Source organism: Saimiri boliviensis, chromosome 3 (genome assembly GCF_048565385.1).
Source record: "Saimiri boliviensis isolate mSaiBol1 chromosome 3, mSaiBol1.pri, whole genome shotgun sequence".
In the NCBI taxonomy this organism is placed as follows: domain Eukaryota; kingdom Metazoa; phylum Chordata; class Mammalia; order Primates; family Cebidae; genus Saimiri; species Saimiri boliviensis.
In genome coordinates this window covers 39,244,830-39,256,122 of record NC_133451.1, presented here as the reverse complement: position 1 = coordinate 39,256,122, position 11,293 = coordinate 39,244,830, and the positions used below count along the sequence as shown (strand labels likewise).

The following is an 11,293-nucleotide window of genomic DNA, read 5'->3' as shown; positions in this document are numbered from 1 at the left end:
GTACTTATGATTAGTGTTCTTGATCAGTGTCTTTGTGTTCCTCGTGTTCCTAAATACCAGAATTAAAAATTAAAACAGCTTTATTAAAGTGCTATTCATATGTTGTACAATTCACCCCTTTAAATTGTACAGTTCAGGCTGGGCGTGGTGGCTCACACCTGTAATCCCAGCACTTCGGGAGGCCTAGGCAGGTGGATCACTTGAGGTTAGGAGTTTGAGACCAGCCTGGCTAACATGGGGAAAACCCATCTCTACTAAAAATACAAAAAAATTATCCGAGTGTGGTGGTGCACACTGGTAATCCCAGCTACTCAGGAGGCTGAGGCAGGAGAATTGCTTGAACTTGGAAGGTGGAGGTCGCAGTGAGCTGAGATTGTGCCACTGCACTCCAGACTGGGGGACAGGCTCTGGGAAGCAGAGTGAGACCCCATCTCAAAAAAAAAAACCCACAAATAAATAAATAAAAACTAAATTGTACAGTTCAGTGGATGCTAGTGTATTCACAGGCATGTGCAACCCACATACAGTCAGTCTGTTACACAGTAAGTTTAGAACATCTTTTTTTTTTCATTTTTCCTTTTTATTTTTATTATTATTATTTTTTTTAAAAAAACAAGACATCGTTACTTTGGATAGAACATCTTAATCACTTCAAAAAGATACCTTTGGGCCAGGTGCAATGGCTCACGCCTGTAACCCAGCACTTTGGGAGGCTGAGGTGGGTGGATCAGGAGTTTGAGGCTAGCCTGGCCAACATGGTGAAACTGTCTCTGCCAAACAATACAAAAATTAGCCAGATGTGGTGGCGTGTGCCTGTAAGTCCCAGCTACTTGGGAGTTTGAGGTGGGAGAATCATTTGAACCCGGGAGGTAGAGGTTGCCGTGAGCTGAGATTATGCCGCTGCACTCCAGCCTGGGAGACAGAGGGAGACCCTGTCTGAAAACAAAAACAAAAACAAAAACGAAACTTCGGCCTGGGGTGGTGGCTCACGCCTGTAATCCCAGCACTCTGAGAGCCTGAGCTGGGAAAGCTGCTTGAGCTCAGGGGTTTGAGACCAGCCTGGGCAACAGTGAGACCCTGTGTCTACAAAAAATTAAAAAATTATCTGGGTATAGTGGTACACACCTCTAGTCCCAGATACTCGGAAGGCCGAGGTGGGAAGATTGCTTGAGCCAGGCCGATGGAGGCTGCCGTGAACTGAGATTGTGCCACTGCACTCCAGCCTGGGTGACAGAGTGAGGCCCTGTCTCAAGAAAAAGAAAAGAAAAGGAAAACAAACGAAAAGAGAAAAGAAAAGAAGGGAAAGGAAAGGAAGGGAAAGAGAAGGGGAAGGGAAGAAGGAAGGGACCCTTGAACCCTTTAGTTATTATTTCTCGATCCCTTTTCCCCTCAAACTTAAGCAATTTCTAATCAAGTCCCAGAGTTTTTGATGGCACACAAGGGACTGACAGAGACCGTAACAGTAAACATGTCAGCCACAATTCCAGTCTCTCCTTGCGGCTCCCTCTTAGTAACTAATGATGCAGTCTCCTCCCTTGGGCCAGTAAATTCAAGATCTCTCTTTGGAATCTTCATTCTAAGAAAGTAATTTATACTTGGGGTAAAGGCTCATTACTACACCCCAAGGCTAACCAGACAGCTAACTCCAATGGGCATCTGAGAAGATGAAGATGGATGTAGCTAAAATAAATGCGTCTGCTGGATCGAAGTCTAACTACCATAATACCTTCTAGGCTCTTATTCCGCTCAATGACCTACTGTGTGAATTTCAGAAATAAAACCTTTATTCTCTCCATAATTTGGTGTTTTCAAGAGAGTGACATAACTTGCTCCCCCACCCTAACTCTTCTTTCTATGATGGTCCTCCGTTGAGGAAAGATTCAGTTTGAATTAGACATGTGTAAGGACCTTCCAGGTCCTTGTCATTATTTTCTTTTTCTATTTTTTTTTTCCTTTTTTTTTTTTTTTATTGCATTTTAGGTTTTGGGGTACATGTGATGAACATGCAAGATTGTTGCATAGGTACACACTTGGCAGTGTGGTTTGCTGCCTTCCGTCCCCTCACCTGTATCTGTCATTTCTCCCCATGCTATCTCTTCCCACCTCCCCACCCCCCCACCCCTCCCCCATTTCCCCCCAACGGACCCCAGTGTGTAGTGCTCCCCTCCCTGAGTTTTGCTCTTGTTGCCCAGGCTGGAGTGCAATAGCTCGATCTCGGCTCACTGCAACCTCCACCTCCCAGGTTCAAGTGATTCTCCTGCTTCAGCCTCCCAAGTAGCTGGGACTACAGGCGCCTGCCACTACGCTCAGCTAATTTTTGTATTTTAAGTAGAGACGGGGTTTCACTGTGTTGGCCAGGCTGGTCTTGAACTCCTGACCTTGTGATTTGCCCGCCTTAGCCTCCCAAAGTGCTGGGATTACAGACGTGAGCCACTGTGCCTGGCTCCTTGTCATTATTTTCTTTGAGTGTTCAAATAGTGGGATTTTGAATCCTGAAAGGGAAACTGCCCCGGGAGTGTACCTTGGTTGAGGAGCGTTGCATTTTAAATGATAGAGGCCTGGGAACATTTTAAATGTTCCCCCCAAGCCTGTTGGACTCACCCTGTAGGGAGTTTTGACTTTCTCATTGGTCTAAGGTTACTACATTTAGCAAATGAAAATGATTGGTTGCTTATCTGAAATTCAGATTTTACTGCATATCCTTTATTGTATCTGGCAACTGTCTTTGGCTACAGCCCAGTACACCTTGTGTCTTTGTGTTTGCTGTGTGTGTGCCACTGGTCCTCAGACTTGCAGGGCCCCATGAACTGGCCAGGTAAAAGAGAGATTCTGTTTAGCATGTTGCTGACACGTAGAAGAAACGTAGGCTGCAATATTACCCATGGTGCCGTCCGGCTGAGGGCAGCCTGAGGCTGCACGTAAGGGCTGGCTTCGCCACCCTTGCCTTGAACAGCTCACTGTGATTCCTTAGAACTGCGTTTTGTCCTTTTTCCTTCTCTGAAATGAAAGCCGGGAAAATACCAGTAACCAGCATGCCAGCATTACTATGTACTTGTCTCATTTGATTAGCAATCCTGTTTACCGCGGCATCACCTCCCCATCTGAGGTAATTCTTAACCTTTGAGGGGTGTTATGATGCCCATTATATAGATAGAGAAACCAAGGCTCGGGAGGGTTCAGGAAATTGCTGGAAGATCTTTCCGTTGTTAGCAAAGGTTCTGAGAATGAACTCCCGCGCCCCGCCCATTTCTCCAATGTGTTAGTTGGTGAAATCAAGTGAAACTCCAACAACATGCCCGGAGGGAAAAGGGTTCTTAGAAGCAGAGGGAAGGGGCACTTCCACTTATTTTGTCCCCATCTTTACAGCGAGTTCCCTTTCTCTTTCTGTGTATTCCCTACCCTCATCCCCTACCCCGTACCCCCAGCATCCAGTGCCTGGCTCCCAGAGCTTCATAAATGTCTCCTGAATGCATAGATGTTTGGAGACAAAGGCAAAGTAAGGGTGGTGAGGGGGCCTTCTGGTCTCTTCTTAGTGTTAACCCCGTCCCTGCCCCGCAGCTCCTCCCTGAGCATGACCGGTGGCCCCTTCACACGCCCTCCTGACTCAGCAGTGAGGATCTCCCTAGTTGCACCCCTCTATTCCCAAATTCTAGCCTCCGAGTCTGTTCCAACTGCTCTCGTTTCCCCCCGCCTGTCTCTAGATGCCTACATCCTCCTCAGCCGCAGCTCAAAGTCCTGCCTCTGCACAAAGCCCGTTCCACGCACCACAGGTGGACCCCTCCTCAGGGGGCTTCAGTCCTTGGCCTGTATCACACGTTTGAGTATTTAGGGTGGTGGCTGATGCAGAGCAGGAAGTTCCTGTTAGTAATGTGGTTGTTACTAATCCCCTCATTTTATAAATGAGAACGCTAAGGCCCAAAGAAATTACGTGATGTGCCCAAGGTCACGCTGTTATCTGAAACACTTGGCAGCTGCCTGCACGAAGCTGTTCCGAATCCCTCTCCGGCTACACCATCGGGCTGCTTTCTTGGATTGACCACTGTGGCTGTGTGCACTGTCTTTTGTAAGGAAACCCCAGAAAAACACCCTTCACGAAAGTTCACAATGGAGAGAGGTCAGCAGTGGGGTCTTTGCCTTCTTCATGGTGACCCTTGTTTCTGAGGGCCACCTTCTCCTTGGCCAGCGCTCTTCAATTACCATTGTCCCTGCCCGCCTGTTCTGAGTCCTACTCCCACTTGAAAAGTGGACGGAGCACCAAGCTGGATCTAGGATGCTTGAGGGGATGGAGTCAACCCAGAACCAATACGCAATGGCTGCTCTGGTTAACAGAAGGCTTTTTCATCGCTGCCTCTCCTCTGTCTCCCTTCCGTTTCCCTGCCACGCATGCTTGCCATTAACTCCTTCTTACCCAGGAGCACCCTCTAACAGGCCTGCTTTCAAAAAGTCTGACCCTGTACCCAAGAGAAAAGCCCCAAACTCTAACAGGGGTTCTGTTTGCTGGTGGTTAAAGGCTTACCTTCCAGACTCTCTCTCTCTCTCTGGTTTGAGGAACCTCTTCTTTTCAAGGTGTTATCACAGTCTTTTGGAAAGACACCTATACTACCTCCGTGACTCAACAGAGTTCTTTACCTCAACCCTCATTGGGATGAACCCATCAGAATACTATGCAGTTATGCTCCCATTCAGCACAGTGCAGTGGAGAGCGAAGTGGGGGTGTGGTGAGGGTGGGGGCATTTATGCTATCTCCCTAACACCTTAATTCTGTAAGAAGTGTATCCCCTCTTGGCCAGGCATGGTGGCTCACTTCTGTAATCCCAGCACTTTGGGAGACCAAGGTGGGTGGATCACCAGAGGCTGGGAGTTTGAGACCTGCGTGACCAACATGGAGAAACCCCATCTCTACTAAAACTACAAAATTAGCCGGGTATGGTGGTGCATGCCTGTAATCCCAGCTACTTAGGAGGCTGAGGCAAGAGAATCACTTGAACTCAGGAGGCGGAAGTTGCAGTGAGCCCAGATCACGCCATTGCACTCCAGCCCGGGCAACAAGAGTGAAACTCCATCTCAAAAAAAAATAGTAATAATGATAACAAAAAAGAAGTGTATCCCCTCTTATGGATTTCTGCGCCATGGTGTTTTGCATAGTGCTGGGGATTTAGTATAACTTGGGCTGAATAGCTTTGAAACGATCAAATGTGCTTTAGAGAAGGAGCTTGGTGTGGGGAGAAGAGGCGAAAGATAAAGAGTGTTGTCCTGCTTACCCGCTTCCAGACTTCCAAAGAATGCCCACTCTGCTGTGTTCCCTAGACTGTGTTAATCCATCCGCTCATTCAACGCATGTGTCTAGAGTGCTTGTTATTTGCCAGATACGATATTTGGTGCTGTGCATCAGCAGTGAATGACACTCTGCGTCTTGTTCCATGCTTGATGGATGACCCCCCCCCCACCCCGGTCACATTACTGATAACATGGGCGTGGTTAATAAACCATGCTTGATCATGTGCTGAAACTGTCATGTGGCACTGCTTGGGTTCGCTTTGGTTTTGTGGTGAAGTATGGTTGCTAAGACAGGCTTTGTCCTGCAAACTCCCCACTCCACCCATTGTGGTTACTCTGGCTAACCAGGGCTGCCAGTATAAGGCAAGGTACTAATAGGCAGTTATAATGTATGTACTTTTTCTTTACGCAAGACCTGTAAAAATCAGTTTATTAGCGCCTAATGAAACAATGAGGAATATTTATGGTGCGGTTTTGTTGCTTTCTTACCTCTACAATAAAAGTCATCATTCTTGATGATTGCAAACTTATTCTGGGGCTCTGAAATGGAAGATTCACACGAATTAGAATCAAAGGAGCTTGATCTAATTTTCCTCTTTTTTATTTGGCTCACAAATGCCATTCCATCCCCATTTTTTTCCCCCTATGCACAGCAAAGTTTTAAAATAAACAGCAGCAACTCTGTTTTCCTAGTTTAACTAACATGGAAACATTTAATCCTCTTAGTTTTCTTGATTTTTGCAAACAAGGATTTGTGAGGATAAAACTTTAAGTAGTCCAGTCACATGGACTAGGTATTCATTTAATGATTCTGAGTAAAACCTGTTAGAAAAGCAAAGTAGTGAATTAATAATGTCCCCCGGTCATTTTCTCTGTCTTAATTTTCAACCACAGGTTGCGCAACTTTAGCAGAAGCTGTAGAGGTGATCACTTTGCCTCCATTAGTTGGAATAGACTCTTCATATAACTAGCTAAGACTCCATCAGCTTTCTGATCTTTCCATTTTGAGCATCAGAAAACAAACACACAGTTGTTTCCTATGATTCATTAAAAAAAAAAAGAAAACAAACACACATACACGTGATCTATAACTGTGCTGTCTGATGTAAGAGTCACCAGTCACCTGTGGCTCCTGAAATGTGGCTAGTGCAACTGAGTTGAATCTTTTATTTTAATTAATTTAAATTAAAAACTAAAGCCATCTAAATTATTTTTTTGTTAAATACAACTTTATTGGGAAGCCTGTAAGTGCATTTGAGGCAATGTGTAGATGTGTGTGTGTGAGATCTACTTTTTTGACTATAAATTTTATGCAATACACACCAAGCACTTCTACTGAAAATCTAGTATCCAAAATGAAATGTACTGTAAATGTAAAAAGGAATATGAAATATCTCAGTTGAATAGTTTTTTATATTGATTACATGTTGAAATGACAATGTTTTGGATATGTTGGGTCAAATGAAATACGTTATTAAAATTGTCACCTGTTTTTTATGCTTTTAAAATGTGGCTTCTAGAAAATTCATCAAATACATGTCTCTCATGCATTTCTAATAGACAGCACTGGTCTGATGGATTGGAATGGAAGTTTCCATGTCATGGCTCACAGGGTTTTTACCAGCCTACCTTGGGAGTATGTCATGATGTGTTCAGTTTAAAACATGAACAACCAGCCCAGCATGGTGGCTCACACCTGTAATCGTAGCACTTTGGAGGCCAAAGCAGACAAATTGCTTGAGCCCAGGAGTTCGAAACCGGCCTGGGCAACATGGTGAAATTCTATTTCTATAAAAACCATAAAAATTGGCTGGGTGCAGTGGCTCACGCCCATAATCTCAGCATTTTGGGAGGCCAAGGCGGGTAGATCACGAGGTCAGGAGATTGAGACCATCCTGGTCAACATGGTGAAACGCCATCTCTACTAAAATACAAGAAATTAGCCAGACGCGGTGGTGCGCACCTGTAGTCCCAGTTATTTGGGAGCCTGAGGCAGGGGAATCGCTTGAACCTGGGAGGTGGGGGTTGCAGTGAATAGAGATCGAGCTTCTGAACTCCAGCCAGGGTGACAGAGCAAGACCTAATCTCAAAAAAATGTAGGGTTTAGCCGGGCGCGGTGGCTCAAGCCTGTAATCCCAGCACTTTGGGAGGCTGAGGCGGGTGGATCATGAGGTCAAGAGATTGAGACCATCCTGGTCAACATGGTGAAACCCCGTCTCTACTAAAAATACAAAAAAATTAGCTGGGCATGGTGGCGCATGCCTGTAATCCCAGCTACTCAGGAGGCTGAGGCAGGAGAATTGCCTGAACCCGGGAGGCGGAGGTTGCGGTGAGCCGAGATCACGCCATTGCACTCCAGCCTGGGTAACAAGAGCGAAACTCCGTCTCAAAAAAAAATATATATATATAAGGTTTGATGGTAGATTTGTGTTTTAAACAAACTTTGTGTTATAATAAATCATAACATATATTTAATCATTCTGCTTTAAAAAATTAATTGTTAATTAATATTTTTTAGAGGAAGGGTCTTACTACATTACCCAGGCTGGTCTTGAACTCCCAAGTTGCCTCAGCCTCCCAAGTAGCTGGGACTATAGGTATCCACCATCTTGCTCAGCATCTGTTTCTTTTTAAAGCTTGTCAAACCCAGAGGGTCTTTAATACTTTTTTAAAGCAGACCACATCACATATTTAATTCTTACCAGTGAAAAGTCTCACAAACTAAATTTTAAATTTTAAACAATTCAGCTGATTAAAAGGGTCATTCACAGTATGGTTTAATGAATCAAATTTTAAATCATTTTATATAGCATTTCAGTAATATTTTACGCTATAAGCACCATGGCAATTGTGGTTAAAAGCTTAGGTTTTAGAGTCCGACACACATGGACTTGATTCCATATCTGCCATTTCCGAGTTGTTTGTTCTTGGACTAATATTTTAAATTTGCTGAGCCTTGGTAACCTCATCTATGAAATGGGACAATGGCCGGGCGCGGTGGCTCAAGCCTGTAATCCCAGCACTTTGGGAGGCCGAGGCGGGTGGATCACGAGGTCTAGAGATCGAGACCATCCTGGTCAACATGGTGAAACCCCGTCTCTAATAAAAATACAAAAAATTAGCTGGGCATGGTGGCTCGTGCCTGTAATCCCGGCTACTCAGGAGGCTGAGGCAGGAGAATTGCCTGAACCCAGGAGGCGGAGGTTGCGGTGAGCCGAGATCGTGCCATTGCACTCCAGCCTGGGTAACAAGAGCGAAACTCCGTCTCAAAAAAAAAAAAAAAAAAAAAAAAAAAGAAAGAAATGGGACAATGATAGTTGCCACCTTATAAAAAAGATAGAGCTCATGTAAGATGCCTGGCATGTGGAAAGCATTCAGTTGTTGGTAATTGTTATTGATTATGTACTTTTTATTGTTGTGTTATCATTGGCATTATAACGTATCCAGCGTTGACCTCAAAGGCCCTCTCTGCCGTCTCACTGTCTGTTGTCTCTGAAGGGTTCTGTCAGAGCTGTCATTCACTTGCAAGTTATATTTACTGTCAAAATTATTTGAGCTTGCTCTCCTTGCTTGCTAATCCCAATGATGTGATTTGATCTTGCCTTTTTTTTTTTCTTGTGAGACACATTCTTACTCTGTTGCCCAGGCTGGAGTGCAGTGGTTCGATCTCGGCTCACTGCAAACTTCAGCCTCCCAGGTTCAGATGATTCTCGTACCTCAGCCTCCCGAGTAGCTGGGATTACAAGTGTGCACCACCATACCCAGCTAATGTTTATGTGTTTTTAGTAGAGACAGGATGTTAGAGATGGTGTTGGCCAGGCTGGTTTTGAACTCCCGGACTCAAGTGATCTGCCCACCTCAGCCTCCCAGTAAGTGCTGGAATTACAGGTGTGAGCCACCATGGTTGGCTGGCCTGACCTTGCTTTTGTCTCCCTTTCCTCTTTCTTATTCTTTCTTTCTTTCTTTTTTTTTTTCCTTTTGAGACACGTTCTCACTCTGTTGCCCAGGCTGGAGTGCAGTGGCGCTATCTTGGCTCACTGCAACCTCTGCCCCCTGAGTTCAAGGGATTCTCCTACCTCAGCCTCTGGAGTAGCTGAGACTGCAGGCATGCGCCACTACACCTAGCTAATTTTTATACTTTTAATAGAGATGGGGTTTTACCATATTGGCCAGGCTGGTTTCAAACTCCTGACCTCATGATCTGCCTGCCTTGGCCTCCCAAAGTGCTGGGATTACAGGCGTGAGCCACTGTGCCCAGCCGTCTTTCTTGTTCTTTATCCCCATTTTGCAATTAACCTGTAACCTTGAAGCTCCTTTTCTCTTTGCCTTTCCCATACTTCGCACATTCCACATACTCTACTAGTTTGACTTTTCAGTGTGTATTGAGCATTTGCTGTGTGCTAGGCTGCCTTCAAAGTGCTTATTCACTAGCAAAGGGAGTTTATAAATAAGGGCAGTGCAATGCCGCAGTTGCTCTGATAAAGTTGGAGGAGCGTACAGCATGGGCAGGGTGGTCATGAGACATGGATTCTACCAGGGTGGTGACTAGACTTTGTAGAGGAGGTGACAATTGAATGGTTTTGATGAATGACTAGGCATTGAGAGTAGGGCGTAAGGTTGAAGAAGAAACAGGTAGAGGGCTCAGTGGCAACTCATGAAACCTCCTGGAGCCAGAAGAATGTGTTCAGGAAACATGAATAGTTTGTATGGAATAGTGGGGTCATAGTACACAATGATGGAGTTGGAGTGAGGCAGGGAACAGATTCTGGAATGCGTTGCTGACTAGTTGGTAGTGAGTGACATCATCAGATCTTAACTTTTTTGGTTTGCCTTTTTTTTTTTGAGACGGAGTCTTACTCTGTCACCTGGGCTGGAATGCAGTGGTGTGATCTCGACTCACTGCAACCTCCACTTCTTGGGTTGAAGCAATTCTCCTGCCTCAGCCTGCCAAGTAGCTGGGATTACAGGCACCCACTACCACACCCAGCTAATTTTTGTATTTTTAGTAGAGTTGGCGTTTCACCATGTTGACCAGGCTGGTCTTGAACTCCTGACCTCAGATGATCCTCCTGCCTTGGCCTCCCAAAGTGCTGGGATTACAGGCGTGGGCCACTATGCCCAGCCAAGTTCTGCAAATACTAGTTTGGCAACAAGGACTAGGTCTAGGAATGGCACCTGATAGTAAGCTACAGTGAGAGTCAGAGTGAAGAACCAGAAATAAAATGTTGGCTGCAGGGATAGAAAGAGGGAGGTGAGGCCGGGTGCGGTAGCTCACGCCTGTAATCCCAGCAGTCTGGGAGGCCGAGGTGGGCAGATCACTTGAGGTCAGGAGTTTGAGACCAGTCTGACCAACATGGGGAAACTCTGTCTCTACTAAAAATACAAAATTAGCCAGGCATGGTGGCACACGCCTGTAATCCCAGCTACTTGGGAGGCTGAGGCAGGAGAATCGCTTGAACCCAGGAGGCAGAGGTTGCAGTGAGCCGACATCACGCCATTGCACTCCAGCCTGGGCAACAAGAGCAAAACTCCATCTTATAAAAAAGAAAAAAAAAAAAGAGAGAGAGAGATGAGAAATGGAGATTTGAGATGGACTCAGTAAGTCTCAGTGACTGACTGGGTGACAGGAGTGAAGGAGCAGGAGTGAGAGGTGCCAACCAGGATTGTGGCCTGGGGATGTCGGGGATGGCGGTCCACTTGCTAAGATGGGTGCGGAGGAGAAGCAGCAGGTTCGGGGGAGAAAGAATGGGCCAGCATCATCAGACATGGTGAGCTTGAGGCACTGCTCGTAGAGTCGAGGAGGGCGGTCTGGTTGCTCCTGGGGCTGGCGTTCAGGAGACAGCTGGACTGGAGCTCTGTGGCCGTGAGAGTGCCAAGATTCCCTTTCACTTAGCCTCGCTTTGGCAGGAACGATGCCATACACCTGGGCTGTAGCCTCCCTTCACACGCGCACTCACACACACCCTGGATGCTCTCTGGTTATCTTTTAAGGTACTTTCTATCCGTGGTTTCTGAG

General features: G+C 45.9%; 1 protein-coding gene across 7 annotated transcripts in view; it reads left to right on the top strand.

Annotated features, from left to right (window-relative positions):
* RBM47 (RNA binding motif protein 47) overlaps positions 1-11,293 on the top strand; it is a 217,693-nt gene that overhangs the window by 35,519 nt on the left and 170,881 nt on the right. The gene's annotated exons all lie outside the window — the stretch shown is intronic.